Source organism: Canis lupus, chromosome 19 (assembly GCF_048164855.1).
Source record: "Canis lupus baileyi chromosome 19, mCanLup2.hap1, whole genome shotgun sequence".
NCBI lineage: Eukaryota > Metazoa > Chordata > Mammalia > Carnivora > Canidae > Canis > Canis lupus.
The window spans coordinates 23791998-23817699 of NC_132856.1; the positions used below are offsets into that span (position 1 = coordinate 23791998).

Here is a 25702-nt window from a genome sequence, read left to right on the forward strand (position 1 = left end):
ATTTTTTCAAGTACCAGTTCTGAACATTGAGAGGGGAAAGGGGAAATAGAAGGATGGAGAATGAATTTGATTAGCCTAATCTAGCATATGTTCACCTTTGATCCAATCAGCTCTGACAAAATGGTGGTGTTACTGGCTCTGTTGCCCAAAGGGCAATGCAGTTATTACCTCCTAAACCTACAAAGTCAGAAAATGAAAAAGACATGAAGAAGCACAGTGGCACAGTGGGAAAAGCCCAAGATATGTAACTCAAGTTCTAGGCAGAGCTGGCTGAGTGGTTTTCAGTCGTTCATTCCCCTTCTTGGAGCCCTAGAGCCTCTATTCTTCCATGCTTAAGCTTACCATGCAATCAATACTATTGAATGAGATCACGTACCTGAAAATGCTGTGTGAAAAAAAATCAGTTATTTGAATCAGTGTGTGCAAAACACAAGTTCTGAATGAATGCAAGGAGTAGAAAGACTCCAAATAGCTTTGGAGTCAGATATATGGAGTCCAAATCCCAACAGTTAATTCACCTCTAACTGTGGGAACTTGGGCATGCTCTCCGAGTATCTTTTCTTCAACACAGAACAAGGATAATAATATCTAGCTTACTGGGCAAATGTAGAAATTAAAAAAACTGTCCCCTGATATGCATTAGCTAGCCTAGTACCTATGGCATTCACCAAATACTAATTTGTCATCACTATTAGTTATTAAGGCACATTACTATTATTTATTCCAAGGCACATTACTATTTGTTTCCACCCTTAACCTAAAAAATTTTTCATGGCAGTGCTTCAAATAATCACCTCTGTTGGAAAAAGCTCTATGTCAAAAGAGTCCTTTAAACACTGATTCTGAACCATTAGAAATACCTGGGGGTCTTTTTAGGAATACCAATGCCAGGGTCCCACTATGCACCAGCTGAATCAGAATCTCTGAGCCTGGCATCTCTATTTTTAAGAGCTCTACAGGGAAACATAAAAAGCTCACGAAATGTTTGTAGAATGAATGCGTGAATGAACGAACAAATGAGCAAGTAAGAGAATCCTACAATGAATGTAGTACTTTCATAATCAATCGAGGCAAAAACGTAAAATTAGGTGCTCTGATTTATATTTTAAAAGTAGATTGACACACAAGTAGAATGCTTAAAGCAGCTGCACAAAAGAAAGAGTTATGGTGGCTGTATCAAGAGATAGCCGCTTGTTTTCTGGTAGTGTTTGTGCTTTCTTCAGTTAGTTAGATCATTGTTGGCAAACCAGTTGTTGTCGGTGAAAAGTGCATTACTACAACAACACATGGAACTGTAGAAAACTGCTGTGCAAGGGCACAGACATTTGATTCCAGGATGAAAATGCCTCCTCTTATCTGCTGCTGGTGTTGCTTTGCATTTACTTCTTGGATTCTCATGCCTTCATAGGGATGGAGCTGTTGACAGACTGGAACACCCCCACCAATTATACTCTGTGAGCATTTCCTTCTTCTCCTAGATAAGGTTCTTGAGTTTTTGAGTTTCATTTACAATTGGCATGCAGACCACTTCTTTTTCAAACACTTAATCCACCAAGTACTGTAAGTCAAAATAAAGATACTTGGAAGGAAAGAATTCAAGAAGGAAAGAGCTTTATATAGATCTCTTAGCTCAGTTTAACCCATAAAAGGTCAGAGGGAGGGGAAAAGTTTTCACATAATCACTAATCAAAACTCTGAACTGTGAAGTATAATTGATATGCCCTGGCAGTGTAGCTCAAAACTACAGTTTGGGAGAGACTGAACGAATATTTTAAGGCTTAGCAGCATATGAATTTCAGAAATGGAGACCCTAAGGAAATAAGCAATGAATTAAAAGGATTTTTTGGTTGAAATATGACATAGTTATTGGAAGAAGGAAAAGAAAATTGGTTTCATTTTTATTGAAAGTGAGTAAGTTAGTCTGCTAGAAAGATCAAGAAAATAAGGAAAAATAAGGTAGTAAATTAAACGAGATTCATAAATTACTCTTTAAAATGATCATATGAATGAGTGAAAAGGGAAGGTTCTGAAGAAACACACAAGGCTGTTAGAAAACACTGGGACTCAAAGGGATCAGAGGCACCACTCATCAGGGGTCACGAGGTCAAATGTCTACAGAGCCTTTGAATGAAGGGGTTTGTGTATAAGATAAAAGGGAGAGCAGGAAACTTAACAAAATGGATATGAATACCATATTTTAAAAAGTATTCACCACTTAGTATCAGTAATGTTGCCATGTTGGATATAAGCCCACAGCCTCTAGTCTTTTAAAGAGAAGTTAGAAATGCAGATATTTTTCATGTAAAGGTCTCCCAATTTATATGCTGAAAACAAAATCAAATATTTTAAGAATACCAAATTAGCCACAAAACATGTTTGTGAGCTGGATAACCCATGGGCTACCACTTTGAGAATTCTGGGGTATGGATCCGTATGTATAGGCATTGTTCCCTTCCAGAACTGTTTTTTTTTTTTTTTTAAGATTTTATTTATTTTTTCATGAGAGACACACACAGAGAGGGAGGCAGAGACACAGGCAGAGAGAGAAGCAGGCTCCCCACAAGGAGCCTGATGTGGGACTCGATCCCGGATCCCGGGATCACGCCCTGAGCTAAGGCAGATGCTCAACTGCTGAGCCACCCAGGCGTCCCCCAGAACTGGTTTGAATCCCATCCACCACAAACCAGCTGTGAGGATTATAGGGAAATGAATGACTTAAATGTTCATGGGAGCCTGGGTGGCTCAGCTGTTTGGCGCATGCCTTCAGCCCAGGGCGTGATCCTGGGGTCCCAGGATCGATCGGGTCCTCTATCAGGCTCCCTGCATGGAGCCTGCTTCTCCCTCTGCCTATGTCTCTGCCTCTCTCTCTCTCTCTCTCTGTTTCTCATGAGTAAATAAATAAAATCTTTAAAAAAATGCTCAAAACATTTGCTTTATCTGCAGCAGGAGAATACTAACACCTTCCTCCCTTTGATCCATGGAAAAGGACTGTGAATCCAAGGAAAGAAATACTCTTCCAAAACTTAAAAATACGAAAAATCTTTAACATAAGAATATATGAAATAAGATATGCAAGTGGAAATTTTTGAGTCATGATTTACCACATAATGATAAAATAGCTCACATTGTGTCACATTAGAATGTAAAAACAAAATTTACCCCTCTCTCCATCCCAACAAAACCAAACTAGAAGTTAGCTATCTCTTAGAGTGGTGTTTCTCAATTTCTTCTTCATTATCACTCCCACCAAGGAACCATTCTAGACATTTTATTGTTCCTAATGACCACTCTCCATAAAAATTTAATACAACAGGTACACTGCACATCTGTTTATGTATTGTATGTGTGCCTGTGCTTCGTACACAAAAAGAGTAAGTATCTTAGTGGATCAGAATAATTAATATTGGTAAAATGTCCATACTTCCCAAAGCCGTCTATCTATACATGTAATGCAATTCCAATCAGAACACCAATGGCATTTTTTTAAAACAGAAATTTAAAAAAAAATCCTAAAATTCATGTGGAACCATAAGAGACCCCGAATAGCCAAAACTATCTTGAGAAAAAACAAAGCCAGAGGTATCCCAACATCCCAATTTCAAACTATACTACAAAGCTATCATAATCAAAATAGCAGGGTACTGGCATAAAAGCAGACACAAAAACCAATGGAATGGAACCAAGATCCCAGAAATAAACCCACCCATATACAATCAACTCATATTTGGCAGGGAAGCCAAGAGATTTCAATGGAGAAAAGATCAGCTTTTCAATAAATGATGGTGGGAAAACTGGATATCCATTTGCATAGGAATGAAACTGGTCCCCTAACTTATACCACATACAAAAATTAACTCAAAATGGATTAAAGATTTAAGACCGAAAACTAAAATTCCTAGAAGAAAGCATAAAGAAAAAGCTCCTTGACATTGGGTTTGGCAATGATTTTTTTGGCTATAACACCAAAAGTACAAGCAACAAAAAGCAAAAACAAATAAATGAGACTACATCACACTAAAAAGTTTTTTTCTCCCTTTTTACTGCAAAGCAAGAGTCAACAAAATGAAAAGGCAATGCATGGAATGGAAGGAAATAATGGCAAATCATGTATCTGATAAGGGGCTAGTATCCAAAATAAATAAAGAGCTCCTATAGCTCAATAGCAAAAAAACTAAATAATCCAATGTAAAAATGGGCAAAGAACGTGAAGAGACATTTTTTTCCAATGAGGACATATAGAAAGCAAACAGCTACATAAAGCAGTGCTCCATATCGCTCTTCATCAGGGGAATCCAGACCAAAACAAAAATGAGGTATCACCTCATTCCTGTTAGAATGGCTAGTACCAAAAAGACAAGAAGTAACAAGTGTTGGCAAGGATGTGGACAAAAAGGAACCCTTGTGCACTGCTGGTGGGAATGCAGATTGGTTCAACCACTCTGGAAAACAGTATGGAACTTCCTCAAAAAATGAAAAATAGAACTACCATATGATCCACCAACCCCTATTCTGAGTATATACCCAAAGGAAATGAAATCACCATCTTGAAGAGATATCTGTACCCCCACATTTATTGTGCCATTATTTCAACAGCCAAGATGTGGAAACAACATATATGTGTATTTGTGCATCTATATAATTGAATATATTATTCAGCCTTAAAAAGAAGGTAATCCTGCCATTTGTGACAACAAGGGTGGGCCTAGCGGGCATTATGGTAAGTTGAGTAGTCGCACAAAGACAAATACTACATGATCTCTCTTACATGTGACATCTAAAAAAACCCAAACTCATAGAAACAGATTTGATTAGTGGTTACCAGGAGTTGGCGGGGTTGAGAAAAAGGATACAAATGTCCAGTTAGAAGAGGAATAAATTCTGAGCCTCTAATGCACAGTACAGTGAGTATGGATAACAATCCCATATTGTATACGTGAACCTTGCTAAGAGAGTAGATCTTAAAAATTCTCACCACATACAGAAAAATGATAACTATGTGAGGTGATGTGTGTCTTAACCAAACTTACTGCGGTGATCATTTTGCCACATATATGAATATCAAATCATTGTGTTGTACACTTCAAACTAACACGTTATGTGTCGATTATGTTTCAGTAAAGCGAGAAAGATAAAACAGAACAACATCAAAAGAGTTAAGTTCCCTCACCCCCAATCCAATATTCATCTCTTTGGGAATGATAGTCCCAGTGAGAAGGCATGTTTTAGAAAGACCCACAACACAGATTGAGTTCTGATATTTTTTGCCTCACTTTGGAATTAGAGATAATGGATAGAAATCTTATTATTCAATGTCTGAAACAGCATAGATGCACGATGAATCATGGCTTTCATAATACATGTTAATAAGATAACTGGAGATTTAACAGGATATTTCTTTGGGAAAACTGAGCATCATGAGATGTCCAGAGGCATATCTACCTTCTATGCTTTATTGCCTTGTTCCCAGAGCTTTATGAAGGCCATTTTACAAGACATCAGAAACTCTATATCAATCCCTCTGGAGATATCACTTCCCAGGAAACCATATTCTCTAAAGAATATTGGCAACAGTACTCTCCTTTGCAATATTCTGTGTATTTGTAAAATTCAAGGGAAAAAATAGCCTCAGCAAATATGTCAAATAGAAAAATCATCTTTACTTAAACTTATCTCTGGTCAGTAACAAATTCTCATTTGTTTTGCAGCCAAAGGTGAATCTTTATCTTTTTTAGCTGATGAAATCTAAGCCCCCAAAGCCCTGCTATGCAGGACAGGGTTCCTGGGCTTGGCTTCATGCTTTGCAACAGCTTTGATGGTGCATTCCTTCCAGGCCTGCTCCGCGGGGTTGGGTTATTAGCCAGACTCCAGAGAGAAAGAAGTACCACTATATTGTAACCTCTTAGTGGCCTCACCAAAGCCTAATGCTTGGCAGCCTTCTCAGTAATGAAAGTTTAAATTTAACTGTGAGGACGTTAGGAAATCATGCCCCAGGAGGAAATCGCTGCAGATGATGTCAGAACAATTAGATATTAAAAGTTTCAGACTCCATGGTTATTAACAAGCTCAGGAAAACTAATTAAGAGGGGTGAGTAGATGCTACCTGGCTCGCTCAGAGGTATAACTTGCCAATGAAGATTCTTTACCCAGAGATCTGACGAGTTACCTAGGAGTTTCTAACTGTCTCACAGCTAAGGGCTAGGACTGATGACAGTGCACAAAGAAAAGAAGCCCAAGAAGTTATTATTCTGGGGAGACTTCTATTAGAGCTCTCATCTTGTGCATTAGCCATTTATTCACTTTTTTTTTTTTTTTCCAGCCAGCCTGAAGACTTCAGGGTTGCAACACTGTGCTTTACCACCTAGTTCCCTGCCAGGAATGTAGCTCTTAGCAAGAGCTTGTTATCATGATTGTTACTATTACTGAAGAAATAATGAATCTTTACTGGTAAGGGGATAAACTATAAATATTCCCTCCGAAGAGTGTATGCTTTTGAGTAAGAGGAATGAGTTTCACTTTTGGCTCTGTCACTTAAAACTGTGTGATACGAGACTAATTACTATATATGTTTATAAGCTTCTGTTTTCTCATCTGTAAAATGGCAATAATTATAGCACCTGGCAGTTTAGAGCTGCTGGGACTGTCCAATAAGCTAGTGCATATGAGTTCTACGTTGTAATGTGTTTAGCTCAGTGTTTAACACAGAGAAGGTACTCAGTTAGTGATAAGTATTATTATTGTGATTGTCATGATCATGGTCATTTTTAAGAAGTTTCATCTCATGTAGTGTTCAGCTTTGACCGTCAGGAAATAAGCCAAAGAAAATCATATAGATTCAAAATATCCCTTGAAGATCCATTAATTGCCCTTAAAACAACACAGCTGAGAGTCTAGGAAGATCAAACACCAAGAATTGATTTCCTTCTGTTTCTTTTGCATTTTGACTGTGGCTTCTCTCTTCCTGAAGCATTGGAGGCCAGAGTCTAGTGTGTAGGGTAGAAGGGAGAAGGTGTAAATGAAAGGATGTTTTTCTTTTGCCCAAGCTCACATAGTTAAATTTGAGTAACTTGGTCACTTGTGTGATATGATTCCCTGTTTTATAACTCGTGTTTCTTTGAATGCCAACTTTGAAGCAAGCTAGAGTCTCCACACATGGAGCAGAGTTGGCTCATATGGGAGTAAAGCATCTCATAGACAAGGTTGATAAATCAAGGTAGATAGGGAACTGCATTGCCATTTATAGGTCACTTGAGTATTTTGTTATCATTCCTAAGAATTTCGGATGACAGATTTTCCAGTTTCGTGAAGTAACCATGATTAGTTGTTCTTGTCATAAATTCAACTGTGAAATCTCCACCAGCCCTGGCCATTTCCCTCTCAGAAATGTCATCACGAACAGACTTAATTATCTTCACCACTTGAATGACATATCTAAAATGTCTCCTTGGCACCTGTGTCAGCTGTGACTACCATCGTAAGAAACAATGGATGGTCTTAGTAATAGGGAACTGGACACTCTGCTCCATCAGCACCCCCACCCCGGGATTCTAGGAAGGAACAGAGTGGTGAGAAAGAAGTGGAATGCCAATAAGACCAACATGGACCCAGGCACTTTAGAGAGCTAGAGCCTTAAAATCTGGTGGCTCATAGGTCAAATCCAGCCCACGGATCTTTTTTGTTTGGTCCACACAGTTTAAAAAAGTTTTTCAGGTTAGCTACCAATATTTAAAAATCAGGAGGTATCTCTTAAATTTTGTAGTTTCTGGTTTCCCTTGAAAACTCCAAAGTTTGGACAGTACTGGGCCTGCATTACCATGGTTCCAGCTGAGTGGCAGTCACTCCCATTAGATTGGGTACACTTCTCCAGTTTGCCAGCATTTTAAGTCCTCACTATTTTTGATTCGCTATACTTGTCTTATGCATGTTCCACTATATTATGACTTTTCTTATAGTAAATAGAAAAATAAAATGTTCCCTGTACCCACGTTTCTACCTAAAGCAAGGAATAGAAAGGACTATGTGACTTAAGACTTCTAAAAATCTTATATCTGTCTGCATTCACATATTCATTTGATACACACATAGGGGGCATGACTAGTTTTTCAAATAAGTGAAGTACCTTTATACTAATTGATAAGAAACCACTGTCCCTAACTGTTCTGTGTCCTCTGTTTCCCACAACCACTGCAGCCCCTCTCCTGAAATCCAATGACCGAGGGATTAATGCCAACCCCAGCAAAGGGCTTTCAGGACTCTACAATGGTGCTAAGGTGCCCAGAGACATGGTTCATTTAGTGAGTTGGGAGTAGCAGTTTCCTTGGCCTAGGTTTGTCCTTATTTCTGCCTCTTTAAGACATCTCACCTCTGGCAATATCTACATTGATGATGAAATCCATGATATCCCAACTGGTCTCAACCCTCCAACATAACAGCTCCCAAGAGCTTCCTGGTCCTCACTGGGACAAATGTTGGGAAACATATAAACTCCTCCCTGGAAGATGATGTCCCCAGGAATAATTGCAGCTTCAGGGAGGAAAGAGCCCACTACTATTTGCTTAAAGAGTCACGGGTGAAACACATGCTTCTATTTTGCTTCCTATTCCTCCACTATGTTTAATTTCCAAAGTGTCAAACGGAATGTCACCCACCTTGAACCCTGTGCCTAGGACTGGCCCTGGACTCTAGACATCTCACCAAGCTAACTTACTCTTATCTTTCAAGTCTCAAACTCAACACTGCCTCCTCCAGGATCATTTCTCCTGGGCTGTTTGGTGTTGCTTTCACTGCCCCCCCATTCCAGCACAATGTTGCCCTAGCCCGTTTGCTGTACACACTTCACGTGCACCATTTATCACCAGCTGACAGCAAAGCTCGTGGCACACAGTGGAAATTCAAAAAGTTGTCATTGCATAAATGAAGGAAGATTTCAGATTCCATAAACTGCATGATCTATCACGCACCAAGACTGTGAAGCGGTGCAAGTCACAGGTCCCTTTAGGTCTCTATTACCACCAGCATCTCCTGCCTGACTCTTAACACTTCCCAAACGGGACTTTCTCCAAAGGATTGCCTTTGGAAATTGCAACTCCCTCCCTAGAAAGTCAAAGGACCAAAGAGTTTCTTCCCTTCGCCCAGAGAAGCCCATGACTGGTAGAGGTATAACAAGCCCAACTCCTTTTCCTCCAGGTGGGATAAGGTCTGAGGTATAGTTTCTGCACCATTATCATGCCCAGGCTGGGGCTGGACCTGAGATCTCAACCTTGTTCCCTTTCCTCTCCTTTACCCCCATCCTTCAACTGTGTCTAATGGGAGAACCCAACTCTTGGCTCAGGGTCTGTCTCTGGGAGAACCCATTCTAGGACAAATTGGCCAGTGAGCATTTATCAAGCACCTCCTATAGATAGAACACAATTATCGAGTAACACCAGGAAGTAGATTGATGTGTGTGCTTCATTACCTTTGGCCTGCATCTTTAGGGATAGTGCAGTTCTAAAAATACTGAACCCTCAATGATACCATTTGAGCCAGCACTTAGTTATTTTGGCATTTTTAGAATAAAAACTTACCACAACAATGGGTAGCCCATTAAAAAAAAATGAAGGGTGCTAGAGAATCAATAGCCTTCTCTCTGAAGTCTTAGAGAAGGTGCCAACTCTGGATTTCCTTGGATGATTCTTCCGGTGGAACTTGCACCAGCTATAATCACATGGTTTTCCCAGATACCAAAATAGAGGAGTTATTTTGAAAGGTCAGTAATGGAATCTTGATGTTTGGAGTCCTAATTGAGGAAATCATTGATTGCCCCATTAATATTTTAACCTGCTTGAAAGATAAAGTAAAGGCTAATCTTGTTTTAAAAATACTCTACTAAAAAACATCTCTCAGGCACACACACATTTGATTCCATTAATGCTAGTGATAAAAATCATAGATCAGGGTTTCTCAACCTTGGCATTATTGACATTTGGGGCTAGATAATTCTTTGTTATGGGGAATGCTTGTGCATTGTGGGATATTTAGCAGCACCCACCCCTGGCTTCGACCCACTAAATGCCAGAAGCACATCTCCATCCCCACCCCAGCCAGTGGTGACAACCAAAAATATTTCAGGCATTGTCAAATGTTTTCTAGGGATAAAACTGTCCCTGTGTGAGGACCACTGATCCTAAGTGGTAAATTCCAGAGGTTGGAGGCTCAAGGGTATGAGAGTGGTGTCAAAAGAGAACTCATTTCTATTCCTTTAAGTGTGATTGTGAAAGATAAAAGATGTCATCTGGATTCTGGAGATTATAAATAGAACCCTCTCTATAAATTGGCACCAGAGTGAATAGTTGAGGTCTGCTTCAAGACCAATGCAGACGTTTTTACACAGTGTCCTTCTTTAGAGAAGAGGTCCACATAGTAAAGAAGATTCTTTAAAAATGTGTGTTATGATTTGTCCTGATGATTAAAAGACTATCCGGGAACTCAAGAGACCAAATCTAACCACTGATTAAACAGATTTGTCCCTAACACTTTTGGGTCAGCTTCTCTTTACTGCTTAAAAAAAAGCAGGTCACAAACATCTGTTTTGAGTCCTTGGAAACTTGAAAAGATTAAAATCAAAAATAAGAAGAAAATAAACAAAGTTTATTTTACCATCTGCTTCCTAACGGCCTCTAACTTTAAATTATTGTGGTCGTAGAGAAGGACAGACATTTTAAGTCTTTTGAATCCCAAAGTATGCCAGTAAGGAGGCCTTTGCGGATAACTTTAAAGGCAGTGAGGATTACACTAAAGCTTTCTTTTGTTTGTTTGTTGTAAATCTAATTCAAAGCATGTATTTCCAGTCTCTTGGTGATGTATATATTAGAGTGAAGTCCATTGGCTGCCAAACCGTCTATGGTACATCAAGCTTCCATCAACTTAGAATCTGTTAGTGAAAAGTGTCGAACCAAAAACTTAATCCTTGGATATTTTGGATGCTTCTTAAAAATTTTAGAAAGAATTTCTGAAGGACACACGAATTTTCCTAACTTTATTTTGACCTACTTGATGCCATAACAAATAAAGTGGGTCATCCTCTTTGGACTCATTGAAATAGTTAAAGAGGAGGAAGCTTTTACCCATTATTACAGGTATTAAAGAGCTACCAGTTTCTGACCAATGCAGGCTTTCTTTTGACCAATACATAACCATTCTGTATTTTCTTCATTGTAGGTGGTTGTGGGGACTCATTCTTCCTCTTTGCTAACCTCTATTCGTGCCTCAAATGGAAGAGATGACTAAGTTTCCTCTCCCAAATGAAGAGGAGGCTGTTTTTACATATCTTATGCTTAGGTCCTGCTGGAGTCAATTTGCTTATCCCCTCATCAATACCCAAAGCCAAAGATAGGACATGTCTTACTTATAATAAAGCCACCACACAATACTTGCATATGTTCCTGTGGTTGACCGTTTAGTATATCAACACTTGAATACTCTTCAGTGTTTGGCTCTTTGCAATTTGGGGTGTTTTTCTCAGGGTCTGACACACACAGTTAAATGGTTAAATATCTACTCTGCTGCATTTCTACTAAAAAGAACTAATGTTTGGCTTGTTTCTAATATAACTCATTATCGACACCATCTAGGAACTGGCAAAGTCAACAGCTGAGTGAGCTGCCTGGTGGTCCAAATTTTAAAGTGGCTGGATAAGGTTTCATGGGTTTCAAATCCCAAGTTCTAGTAATTATTTTGCGTTCTAGTAGGAGAGTCAGACCTTAAGCAAGGAATTACAAAAATAAACGTCAAATTACCAATTTGTTTAAAGCAGTGTTTTTCAACCTTGGCGCTCTTGACATTTTGGACTGTATAATTCCTTGGTGAGGGGCTGACCTGTGTATTGCAGGGTGTATAGTAGCATCTCTGGCCTCTATAGACCAGGGAAATTCTACACCTCTCCCCTCAAATTGTGATCTCCAAAAATGTCTCCAGACTTTGCCAAATATTCTCTGAGGGACACAGCACCCCTAAATGAGAGCTAAGAGGTACCAAGAAGACAGAGAGGTTCATGGTATTATCCAGAGTATACAGTCAGTGATGTAACACAGCCTGGACTACCTGTAAAGATTTCTCTGAAGTTATGGGTGTCAGAGCTAAGATCCCAGTGGTTAATAGAAATTAACAAAGGCAAAGCGGGTAAGGAAAGCATTTCATTCATTCATTCATTCATTCATTCATTCATTCATTCATCCAAGAGTTACTTAGTCTTAAAAAACCACTCCTTGGTTTTAAGATTTACTGTAAAGCTATAGCAATTAAGACAGGGTGGTATTGGCTAAGGGATACACACATAGGTCGGTAGAACCAGGAGAGTCCAGAAATACTCACACAGAAATGGCCTGTGGGGTTTTTACAAAGGACTAAGACAACCCAACTGAGAAATGCTAGCCTTTTCAGTAAGTGGTATTGGAACAATTAGATATGCATGTTTTTAAAAAAATTAACCTCTTACCTACCCTCACACTTTATGCAAAAATTCACTCAAAACAGGTTGTCTGGGTGGCTCAGTTACTTAAGCATCTGCCTTCAGCTTAGGTCATGATGTCGGGGTCCCAGGATGGAGCCCTATATCGGCTCCTCAATGGGGAGTCTGCTTTTCCCTCTCGCTCTGTGTGCTCGCTTTTCTCTCACACACATAAATAAGTAAATAAATCTTTAAAAAATTAACTCAAAATGTATCATAGATCTAATGAAATGAATAACTATAAAACATTTAAAAGAAAACAGAGTCAAATATCTATGACCTGGAGTTGGAAAGGAGATCGTAAAGATTACACTAAATGTATGGTAACGGAAGGAGGAGAAGAAGACGAAGAGAAAGAAGGAAGAGAAGGAGAAGGAGAAGAAGAACTTCATGAATGCCTACTATGTGTCAGTTCTGTTCTAGGTGCTGGTATATAGCAATAAGTAAGTCAAAATAAGTTCTATGCCTATAGAATTTCCCTTGTAGAAAGGGAGGACAGTTAATAATCAGGTAAAACAGAAGAGTGTGTAGAGGACTATTTCAACTAGAGTGGGCAGGGAAATACTTTCTTAAGAGGTGATCCTTTTTGCCAGTCCCTGAATAATGAGAAGAAGCCAGCCAAACACACACCTGGGGGAAATGAACTCCAGGCAGGGATAAAAACATGCACCTAGTGACCATAGGGGGATAGTTTGAGAATGTCTAGTCCCAAATCTCCTTTCTGTCCATTTGGAATCCTGACCCTAAGATTAAGAAACTGAAACCCAGAGCTATTTAATGGCTAAGCAGTTGTTTTAATGATACCTATTTCTGGTGTTCTTTTAGGTACAAATAGACCGTATTACCATTGGCACAGTAGAAATCAAAGATCCACTGTTAGCAGAACTGGCATTGCTCTATTTTTCAGAACAGTTCGTCCAAGATCATATTGTCTGAGTGGTCAAGAGGAGCTTTCATGGGCTGTATCTGTTCTGTGGCTAAGAGAAAGAGCTCTTAAAATGTCGTTGGCTATAAATCTAACCCCCTTTCCCGAAGACAAAATTTACAAGAGAGATAAACAGCCTGCAATTCCTGTTAATAGAGTCTACAAGATTGCTTTATAATGAGGAAGGCAATTGACAAGATCATTTAAAAAGAAGTAATGTGGCAAGCCCATCCAGAGGGTATGTTTTCTAATAAAAAGGTTCTTGCCATGACATACAATATTTAGCAGAGCACTTTCCTCGTGTTTATTTTTCCCAAAATAGCGGCAGGTTCCGAATGCTAATTCGCCACCTTCATCCTGATAGTTTCCTAAGGATTTAGATTCCCAAAGGAGACTATTGAATTTTAGAGCCAAAAGTATCTAACCATCCCATTTTACAAAAAAAGTAACTGAGGTTCCGATAAGCTGAATGACTTGCCCAAGGTCATAAAATAATTGGTAACATTGCCAAGACAAGAACATCCTTCTCTAAGTATCCCAATCCATGTTTCTTGCCCTGCGTGAACCAATGCCTTTATTTTGCATAAATTGCTCATTAAAGGAAGTGTCTTATGAACTGAAATCCAGGCTTCCCTTTAGTGCTGCTCATCACATTAAACCAAGGGTAGGGACACCTGGGTGGCTCAGTGGTTGAGCGTCTGCCTTTGGCTCAGGGCATGAACCTGGAGTTTCCAGATCAAGTCCCACATCAGGCTCCCTGCATGGGGCCTGCTTCTCCCTCTGCCTGTGTCTCTGCCTCTCTCTCTCTCTCTCTCTCTCTCTCTCGAATAAATATTAAAAAAATAAATAAACCAAGGGTAGATTTTTGCCCTCCATGGGACATTTAGCAATGTCTGGAGACACTTAAGTTATCACAGCCTATGGGGAAGAGTCAATGAGCTTCTAGTGGGTAGAAGCCAAGGATGCTCCTAAACATAATGTACAGGAAAGCTCCCACAGCACAGAATTCTCTAACCAGGACATCAACAGTGCTGCCTTTGAGCAGCATTGCTCTGGACTTTGGGCATTGCCTTTCTTCAGTAAACGTTCAGGTCAGTGAGATCTGGGCTTTTCCTGACTTGTTCTTGTCCCTGCTACCAGCAACTTGTCTGCGCTGCTGGCATTCAATGCATTCTCAATGCTTAACTGTTGAATAATTTAAGCCACGATGAAAGACAGCAATTCCTTCAAAAAGTGGTGGTGAGAGGCAGAAGAATTGCATAAACCAATGATTACTTCCCATAGTAAGTAGGAGTCTTTTTTTAAAAAAAGATTTTATTGATTTATTTGACAGATATATATATATATAGAGAGAGAGAGAGAGAGAGAGAACGAGAGCAAGCGCACCAGTAGGCAAAGCAGCAGGCAGAGGGAGAGGGAGAAGCAGACTCCCTGCTGAGCAGAGAGCCCGATGTGGGGCTCCATCCCAGGACCCTGGGATCATGACCCCAGCACAAGGCAGATACTTAACCAACTGAGCCACCAAGGTGCCCCATTAGGAAACATTTGACAGTTCATCCTTTTGGGATCACAGATGTCTTTGAGAATCTCACAAGAATTATGGATGCTTTCCTTATAAGAATACTATCCATAACAAATTTTCCGTACAAAAGGGCCAATGCACTCTCTAACGTAGTCGAAGAATCAGAAGTTCTGAGTCTAGAAAATAGTATAGAATGTTTTTTTCACTCTCCTCACCCTATGGAGAGTATAGTGAACCACTGGTTCAATACCAGCTGTCATTTTTTTTTTTTCAGGAAAATTGGTTCCTCCTTTAAATGTTTTAAAATAAGGGACACCTGGGTGGCTCGGTAGTTGAGCATCTGCCTTTGGCTCAGGGCATGATCCTGGAGTCCTGGGATCGAGTCCCACATCGGGCTCCCTGCATGGGGCCTGCTTCTCCCTCTACCTGTGTCTCTGCCTCTCTCTCTCTGTATGTCCCATGAATAAATAAATAAAATATTTTAAAAATTAAAAAATAAATGTTTAAAAACGATTCAAATATGGAAATGGTCTAGACAGTATGAAATGAACAAGTAAAACTGGATCTATAAATCAATTTGGATAGACTTTTTAAAAAAGACTGGATACTTAATAAAACACTCATGTGGTAAGACAGCCTACATGCAAGTTTTAGAACACAGGTAAAACAATAATATGTAACATGCACACATACCTATATGGAAATTTGGAAGACTTCATGCAAAATTCATGATAATAGTTGCTCTTGGAGTTGGAGGTAAGAAAAAGCCTGGAGTTGAGTTTAGGGTACCCGGCTGGCTCAGTTCAGTGAATCATGTGACTCCTGAAATCGGGGTTGTGAATTTGAACCCCATGTTGGGTGCAGAGTTTACTGAAAAAGCAACCCAAGGAATAGGAAGCAAAAGTAACTTCACTTTTCTGTAAAGTATTAAATTTCTTCTGATTAAAAACAAAGGACAATAAGCAAACCTGCTAAAATTTTCAATCCTGACTGGCAGCTGCAGGGATGTATGTTATATTACATTCTGCACTGGTCTGTATTTTGAAAACATTTCTGAAAAAGGGGGAAAAATCAGATATACAGTGGAGGCTTTCAGTTACTGAGATGCTTAGAAAAATTATCTCTACTCATTCTCCAAAGTATACCCAGGTTCTCATAGGTTTACTGTGCATTTTGTTTTCTTTGGCAAAACAAGCAAACTGCCCCGAGATGCTTTGTATGCATGGTTTAGTTTTTATAGTCACTGATTCACAAGTGTATTTTGCTTTTCCTGCCCACCTAGTTCTTATTCATGGTAGGCAAGTCAATGTGGTTCCTCTTAAAATTTTTTTACTTTTTTCTGTATTTGGCCAGTTAGTAAAGAGATGCAGGGAGAGAAATATAGAGAAGTAGGAATGCAGAAACTTTCCCTTAGTACATGAATGGAAATAGAGTTATACTGATCTTATAAATGTTAGAACCAATTTAGATTATGTGATCATATGACAAAAAAAAGCCACTGTTGGAGCACAAATTATGTGCTCCAAAGACAGTGAATATCATCATCATTTTTGTTAATAATGTACAGCATTTGAAATCATGTAATTAGGAACATCATTTAAATGTTAGCAAGAAAATAGAAGCAGATGTTTGTATTGGAAAAGCCCTAGGCTAGAAGCCAAGCTGCCAAGATCCCACTTCCTCTTCCATTGTTAAATAGTCATGTGTTCTTGGGCAAGTCACCTTGACTGTCTGAGCCTCACTTTCCTGATCTGCAAAGTGAAAAGGCTGAAATGGATCAGGGGTCTCAAAGTGGGGGCCCTTGAGTCATATCAGGCTTGCAGATATGCTTTGTTTGGCTAAGTGGTTAAGATGGTTCCAAATCCGTTGTCAATATTTAATAATCAAGAGGTTTTAATAAAAATCCAGGATTCTGGATTCTCTTAGCAAATATGGCAACACTATTCCTGCAACATTGTTACCAAATAGTGGAGGTTACTAGAGACAGGGTGTATACTTTCTAATTTGCCACAGTCTCCACTACTCCCTCTTGTACACTTGAGCTGTTATACCCCTTTATTATCTTGCCTGGCCCCCTCTAGGCATTTCAGTTTGTAACTCCTGAACCAGAAATTCTCCAAATTCCTTCAAGTTTTATGATTTCTTAATGCTAAGAAAAAAAAAAAAGAGGGGGGAGTGATAGCGAGTTAACAAGGTATCCAAATGTTATAGACACATGGAAAAATGAAACTGGAAGAGCTTCTATTTATTTTGGGAATGGAGAGCTCTACGTTGAGCTAATGGAACTTCTGTTTCTTTGTTTTATACATTTTTAAAAAAATAATAAAATCATGAATTTTTAATTAAATAATCCTAGAAGCATGAAAAGGAAGTATAATTATTAAAGTAGCCAGTCTTTGGAAAATCAGTACATCTAGAATAACATTTAAAAATAGTCTCTTAGAAATGATGGAATAATATCATATTATAGAGACTGGATTTTGAATCTTCCTCCAAATACACTCAGGTACACCCACACACGCATCCAGATGTTTGTGCTAACATATCCAAGTTTTAACCACCAGCAACTGAGAAACACCACACAGGCCAAAACACATGCCAGTTTGTAAACTCTCCAGTGAAAAAGCGTCCTTCCCAAAGTCACTACCACATTATCTATTCTAACAAGACTGGGATCTTTGTGATTAGGTAACATGGCTACAAAATAGCTACAAAACATGTGTTTTATTTCCCATGGAGTGTCCTTGCCCTTTGGAAGGAAAGACGATACTCTCTGAACACTCAGATTTAAGATTCCACTGGACTCACACTATTCACTAAGGAGCTGGACCGCAATGCTGGCCACTTTCCAAGGTGTTTCAGTCTGTGAAATGCCAAAAGAACATTATTAAAAAGCATTTTCACATATAAAAAGGCTTAGTGATGTACCCTCAAAAGACAGTATGCATACATTATTATGAGGTTCCTCTTCTATCGCATTACTTCCGTCATCTGGAAGCAAGCAGTTAGCCTAGTGACACAAGTTCATGTTCACAGTTAATCATTAGCGACCACTTCATTTTAGGTTGAACCCTATGAAATTGCCAATATTTCACCTTTAAACCCCAACGGCTATTTCCTATTATTTATTTATTCCTATTATTTAACTTAATATCAACCTGGGCTTTTTAAAATTTTTCTAATTTCGGAACATCAAAACTAGTACGCTGACAATAAAACACTTATTTATGTTTACGTCATGTGACGTAGGCAAAGATTGAAGGTAATGGCTTAATACTTCTGCTAATGAAAGAAGAGATTTTAATTTATCTCAATGTGTATGCAAAGGCCATGCGGTGAAATGAAAAGGCTTCGGTTATAATCAACACTCCCCATGGAAGCATGAAGTCACAGGTCACTCGCTGTTCTTTGTGTAGTAAGAAGTTTCAGAGTCAGAGGTGTGTGTCTAGGGCTTACACAGAAGTACAGGATGCAGTAGTACCCTTTAGGTATGGGCAAAGAAACTTGGAGTGTGTCTATACATGGCTGTTATTCTCATGAACACTTCTTGGTCATCTAAAATGTGCTTTAGAAAGAAAACACAATGACTGACATTGGACAGCTAAGTAGCTACATCTATGGTTAATGTATCTAATATTACTGTGATTTAATTTTTAAGTCCCTATTAAGCATCCCAGAGGGGTGCCTGGGTCGCTCAGTGGGTTAATAAGTATCTGCCTTCAGCTCAGGTCATGATCTCAGGGTCCTGAGATCAGAGCCCCTCATTGGGCTCCACATTCAGCAGGGAGTCAGCTTCTCCTTCTCCCTCTCTCTCTGCCCCTTTCTCCATTTGCGCCCCTTTTCTCTCTTCCTCAAATAAATTAAATCTAAATAGGAAAAAGAAAAAAAAAAAAAAGAACCCAGAAATCAGTGTGATCTACCTAAACCATTACATTAGTAACAAAAGTACCAAAAAAGGCTGGGCCTCCTTTCGTGATACATGAGACCTCCATTTCCAGCGTCAGAAAGTTCTGGGATCCAATCTTAGCTCCTGACTTATCTGTTGTGTAACCTGAAGCAAGTCATTTCCCCTCTCTGGGCCTTGGTTTTCTCACACGTAGAATGGAGAGAACAAGAGTGCTTTCCTTCAAAAAGTGACTGACGAAATGAGACCTCTTATAGAATGTGCTTAACAAACATGTACATGTGTTCTATTTTTCTTAAGATTTTATTTTTTTATTCATGAGAGACACAGAGAGAGAGAGGCAGAGACAGAAGCAGAGGGAGAAGCAGGCTCCACGTAGGGAAGCCTGATGCGGGACTCGATCCCAGGACTCCAGGATCATGCCCTGGGCCAAAGGCAGGCGCTAAACTGCTGAGCCACCCAGGGATCCTCTCACGTGTTCTTATTACAAAACTCACAGATATTTGCTCACTCACAAGCCTTTAGCTACAAAACATGCAAGCAGTATTCATGTTCTTACTCCAAATCTGATTTCATCAAGAAATCTTTAGAAAGCACAAACTCTTTGCAGCTAAGAGGACCAGGATGCTGCAGGGTTGCTGTGACTTCTCTTTAGATCTCTATTTAAAATAGTACAGAAAACAAAAAATCAAAGAGACCCAATTGTACACCAGTACATCAGTAGGGAATTGGGCATATGCATTATGCTACATCAATATAGCAGATGATCTGAATGTGTGTTTGCACGTATATTTTTAAAAATCTAGACGCATATATGTTAAAGGTACTCATTCAGGGTGGTGAACTTATTGGTGATTTTCAATTTCTATTTTACTTACTTTTTGTATTGTCAAAAACTTGCCTAATGAGTATATATCTGTACAAATAAATAAGTACATAAATATAAATACGTACAGAAGCCAATACATAAATCTTTTTTTAATTTGGAAATAAAATATTTATGAAGCATGTTCTTATTAATTCAGGAGCTGAATCTCATGATGCATATACCAAAACATATTCCTTTATACTGTACAGAACTGAGATAACGAGCTTGTAAGTGGTGGTCCGAGGACTTTCCCGCACATCTGGAATCAAAGATCTCAACCTCCAACATTCCATTATGTACAGAATGATTGGTGAGGCCCTCATTTGTCACCCGGAAACTCTATATTTCAGGACAGAATTGTTTCCCCTTGCTGCTTATTGCTTTTGTTTGTTGTTGTTGTTCATATGTATTTATCTCATCTCACCAATTACTCTGTGTTTCTGAACGGTGAGATCCATCTCTTTTATCTAATGTGTTGCACAATTTCTGCCCAGTGCCCAGGCTAGCATTAGGCATTTAGTAGTCATCCCCAAAGTACAGGAATTGTTAGTTATTTTTTAATCTGAGTATGTTCCTCCGGCCATAGTAGCGATTATAAATGGGCAGTCCATGGGTGGATTTGACCTGCAAAACATTTTTCGAGTATAGAATATTTAAAAAAATTTTAGTTGCTTGCCAAGATTTTTTAAAACACTGAGAGATTTCATACCAAAACCCAGGTTTCCAACTTTTCTTGAAAAATCAAAACATCAGGTCGATCAGACCAACACTCCCATATGGCACAGTGTGCTGAGAATGACAGTGGCTGTCTCCTTTAGAAGGGGACAATATGTTCTCCGTTTTGCCACAGTCTTCACTATTCCTGATTGCTTCACCTCTGTTCTAGTTTACTAGCTAATGTTATTGATCTGGTCCCTGACTTCGTTACTTCTGAGTTCTCTGCTTGGTTTCTCAAACTTAGAAATCTCTGGGCCTTCACTGCTTGGCCTATATTCTGTTCAGGCTTTTGACCATACTCTTCTGTAACTGGAGCAATTTCTTTCAGGGAAGCTGCTTGGACATGCAGAATTCATCATGAAGTCCTTTCTGGATTCCTTCTTCCAGATGCATCTTTTCAACGTCTCTCATATATTGCTGTCCATCTTGTCTACAGGTTAAGTGCTTGTCACAGGGCCCCATACATTGTAAGCTCTCAAAACACCTCAATCTTACTATTATATCTTTTCATGTACCCATTTTTTTCTTCTAGATCATAAACTCGTTGCTACCATGAATGATGTTACTCATCTTTGTACCGATTTGTAGTCATTTGTACAAAATTGGTGCTTACTAAATGTACATTGAATTAAATAGGAATACACACACAGTATTTAACTCAAGAGTTTAATAATGTAGGGTGGGAAAAAAGAATCCCTAGGTCAATAAGATGGGGTGGGCATCGAGGGGTGTGGAGGGGAGAGCAACGCAGTATTTCTCAAGTAGCCCCCCGAAAAGCTTGTTAAATATGCAGATTTCCGGTCCCTGAACCTTCTGGAGCTGGAGTCCAGGAATGTGAGGTTTTATCAACCCTAACCCCAGAGATTCTGATATAAATGCCTCAACTATTAAAAACAAAGATAAACTCTCCCTTCTAATATGCAGCCAGAATTGGTAATTCTATACTACAGTAAGAATAAAGAAAACAAGTTTTGTTTCTTTGTTCTGCTGCATTTTGTTTTTTATTTTACTATTTTGGGTATTTTATAAATATTTACCAGAAGGTTGAAGTTGGAAAGAGAGCTGTCCCCTCTCCTTTAATAATAACCACTAATATTTATTAAGCATTCATCACGGGCCAGACATGATTCCAAATACTTTTTATGTGCTAATTCAATCCTTACAACAATCCTATAAGGTTGGCATTATCATTATCCCTATTTTAGGTTGAGTAATTGGAAAAGTTGAGCTTCAAACCCAGATATAACAGCCTTGGAGTTCCCATTGGCAAGCCAGGGCCTCTTTGCTTCCAGAAAATCCAGTAAATATCCTGCATCTTCCAGAAAACTCTCTAGAATACTCTGGCTGACCACATCAACCTTACTGACATCACCTACATTGCATTTTTCATGTAAAGTCTGCATCTGGTGCCCCCGCCCCAAAACATACAGCAAGCACTTTTTGGAGGGCCAGCCTGGTGCTATTCATTTCCCCTGCGTTGCTCCACTTTGCTGTACACTCCCTGGAATGTTCTCTAGAGCCCATGCCGTATGTATTGACTTTCTCTTCCCCGAGAAATTATGTGCACTTATGAGGGGAGAGTAAGCCATTACTCTTTGCACTGCCGCCTTACTGGGGGCCCTTATGCTGCAGCTCACAGTGAACAGACAGTAATGTGCAGTGGTTAGGGGGTCTTCAGATCTGAATTCAAAGACAGGTACAACTGTGTTCCAGTTTCCTATTCTTGGATGGGTCAATTAACCTCTCTGACCCTTAGGTTTTTCCCCTCTGCAAAACAGAAGTCCATTAACTGACCTTGAATGAGCCACTGCTGTGTGGCAGGGGCTGAACAAGGCCAGCATAGACCAGGTACTTATGGGGCTTCTAGGTATCCCTTTTCTCCCAGAACTAAATGACATAATTCCAAGTGAAGTGCTCCCTTTGCTCAGGTCTGGGGGGCACGCAATAGCTGCTCAACAAATGTCAGCTATTCATTCAATATATTCTATTTAATTAGAAGCAAGTAGTCCATTCGACACCAGAAGAAAATTTAATTAAACTTCACACCACACAGAGGTAATATGATACATCACTCCATCTAAAAGCCATCTCAAGGCTTTAGTGCTTCAGATCTTGTTTTCCACTTCATGTCCATAGCAGCTGTGCCAGACCTGGGAAATCAAGCCAGGCCTTCCTCCCCCACTTCATCCTTCTCTGCAGGCTGGCGATCCGTCAAAAGAAGAAGAGAAAGAAGGAAAGAGGAGGAGAAGTGCCCAAACCAGGGTTACTGACACTGTGATCTCTTTCAAACATGGACATTGACTAATCAACTAAACTTCCCACAAAACGCAGAGGTATCTATAATTGCGGAGTCTCAGAACAATTATTTTTTTTAAAAAATTGATTTAGTCTTAAAAATAATTTAATTTACACTCTTTTTTTTTTTTTTTTTTTTTTTATTTATGATAGGCACACAGTGAGAGAGAGAGGCAGAGACATAGGCAGAGGGAGAAGCAGGCTCCATGCACCGGGAGCCCGACGTGGGATTCGATCCCGGGTCTCCAGGACCGCGCCCTGGGCCAAAGGCAGGCGCCAAACCGCTGCGCCACCCAGGGATCCCCTAATTTACACTCCTACTGTGCCCCCTTCCACCCTTGCAAACCCCTGCCTGTGTCTGTGTGGATTCCCTAATCCCCAGAGCCGCGCTGAGATGGACACATTGTCTGTAAACCCCTGGGTCACTGTCAAGTCACAATCCAGGGGGCTTCAGGTTGTTCTGTATAAAATACAAAATAAATGTTTTTATTAACAATGAAAAAAAATAAAAATTAAAAAATAAAGATAATTTAATTTGGGCACCTGGGTGGCTCAGTAGTTGAGTGTCTGTCTGCTTGCAGATCCCAGGGTCCCGGGATCGAGTCCTGCATGGGGCTCCCTACTCGGAGCCTGCTTCTCCCTCTGCCTGTCTCTGCCTCCCTCTATGTGTCTCTCATGAATAAATAAATAAAAATCTTTAAAAAATGAATTAAGTCACAGTATATAGAGAAGTGGGTCCGTCAATGGGACCCACGTTCAAAGCTGTTTTGGAAATACTCCCTCTGGGTCCCGCCAGGCACCTCTGGTGTTCTACTGGTCCACTCATTTGGAGATGAGGTCAGAGTCCCAAGAGCGGGTCCTCCCCTCATGGTCCTCCCGTCTTCCTCCACTCTTCACGCATTTGCTGCATCAGATCAAGCTGCAGTCTCTGTCTTGTCACTTACCAGCTCTTTGCGTCAACCTCTGGAGTTTCCTCACCAGTAAAGAGAGCGTAAGGAGACGCAACTGAGTCACAGGACTGTCCTGGAGGGAAAGAGCCAGGCATGGGGTAGGCTCTTCCTCCCTCTCTTTTCACTCTTCTTTCCTCTCTCTCCTTCCTTCTCTCTTACCTACCACTCTCTCTCCCTCCTTCCCTTCTTCCCACCGCCACCCCCCCCCCCCCTTTCTCTCTCTGTCTTTTCTTTCAAGAGGAGCCACCAGGTTCGCGGGCATCTCCGATCAAGTCGGTGGCCGGACCCGCTCCGGTTCGGGGCCGGATCCCCGCCGCGCCTCCGCCCCTTTATTCTAAGGGCAGTCGGGCTTGGGATGCTGAAGCCTGGGAGGCCAACCGAGCCGTCCGCGCGCCTGCAGGCAGGGGAGGGCTCGGGGCGAGGGATGGAGGGGCGCGGGCTCGTGCCCCCTGCCCCCCCCCCCCACTCCCGGCCGCGCCAGCCGCTCCGCGCCCCTTGGCACCAGCGCCTTTTCTCGGTCGGGGTAGGCGAGCCCAGCCGGCAGCCGCGCGGCGGGGGCCGAGGGCGCCCCCTCCCTCCTCCCGCTCCCCTCCCCTTCCTCCCCGCCCGATACAATGACTGGGCCGGAACAGCGCATCAGCCGAGTCTCATTGGCAGCGGCCGCCCCGGCCCCCGGAGAGGCGGCGGCGGCGGGCGGGGGCGGCTGCGGAGAGCCGAGCCGGGCGCCCGGGCTGACAGCGAGGCAGGCGGGCGGCCGGGCGCAGCGCTCAGTGTGGACCGAAGCGGGGACGCGCGGCCCCGGGCCGGGGATGCGGCTGGCGCCGGCCGCCCAGCGAGCCCGGGGGTCGGGCTGCGCGCCTCCCGTGCGGGGCAGGAGCTCGGGCCGGGAGCCGGAGGCAGAGGAGGGCGCGGCGCCCCGCGGAGTTGCTGGCAGGGCTGGCGCAGAGCCGGGCCCCCGCGTCCCGCGCGGTGAGCCGCCGAGACAATAAAGTAGCGGTCGGCAGCCCCCGAGCGCCCGAGGGAGGCGGCGGCGCGGCAGGTAGGCGGGCGCCGGCCGGGGGGAGGGCGGGCAGCGCGCGGCGGGGGCGCGGCAGCTCCGCGTGCGCCCGGGGCGCAGAGCGCACGGCCGGAGACCCCCAGCGGAGGCGCGGGCTCGGGCGCTCGGGGCTGGGCGGGGGGGGGGGGGGCAGGAAACCCCGCCCACGGCCCCGGGGCCGCAGCTGTCTCCGCGCGCGCCTCGGGGGCACTTGGCGCGGCGCTGGGGGCGCTGGGCTGGTGCGGAGACAGGAAGTTTAGCGGGTTTGAGGCGTTGGCGCTGGTGGGGTTTGCAAACGCGCCGCCGGGGACCATGTGCTCCGGCGGTTGCGCGTCCGTGGGAGGTGGGAGAAACGCTGATGAATCCCAGATACTTTGCAAAGGCGGGGCCGGGACTTGGAGGGGAATCCCCGGGGTCCGCGGCGCGGGCCCGGGCTTCGGTGTGCCTGCCCTTTTTCAACGAGGTGTGTCCGACTCGGACCGCTCCTTGGGCTGGAAAGGCAGCGTGCGTGTGTGGATCGCTGTCCATTTTTCTGGACCGTTTCACCTTTCACCTTCGCGTGTGTGCCTGTGTGAGTGCACGCGCGCGCGCCACTGTGTGCGCGCGTGTCTGGGTCAGGGGGGAGGGGACAAAGATGCTATTTTGAGAGATGCCATTCGGGGTGGACTGGAAGATAAACTCTTCCTGTGCCCCGAACACCTTGTGCTCTGAACGGTGCTGCAGAGCAGCGGCTGGTGCTGTTGACAAAGGGGGTGGGAGCTGGTCGGGGAAGTCTTCCCGAGCCGGGAAAGCAGCCGCAGGAGGAGGTCTCCTTGCTCTCCTTTGTGTGGCCGCTTCCTTCCAGATGTGAGAGGGTTGGGCTGGGCGCTCCTGGGTGGGATCATAATTATCCCTGAACATTCCTGCGATCTGCTAGGACTTGTAAACATACCCGAGCCAACTCCTCTGAACTTTGCGAACCAACTTGGTGCGCTTGCTGGTACCCAGACGGCGGCGTGTGC

General features: G+C 42.1%; 1 protein-coding gene and 1 long non-coding RNA gene across 2 annotated transcripts in view; both read left to right on the forward strand.

Annotated features, from left to right (window-relative positions):
- LOC140610002 (uncharacterized) overlaps positions 1-11611 on the forward strand; it is a 43035-nt gene extending 31424 nt beyond the window's left edge. The window contains exons 9-10 of the long non-coding RNA XR_012011793.1: positions 6317-6444; positions 11197-11611. This is a non-coding gene — a long non-coding RNA (uncharacterized lncRNA). The remainder of the gene's footprint in view (positions 1-6316; positions 6445-11196) is intronic.
- A 12956-nt stretch (positions 11612-24567) lies between these two features.
- Positions 24568-25702, forward strand: part of FRMD4B (FERM domain containing 4B) — a 320596-nt gene continuing 319461 nt past the window's right edge. The window contains exon 1 of the mRNA XM_072785429.1: positions 24568-24704. The gene's annotated coding sequence lies outside the window, so the exon portion shown is untranslated. The remainder of the gene's footprint in view (positions 24705-25702) is intronic.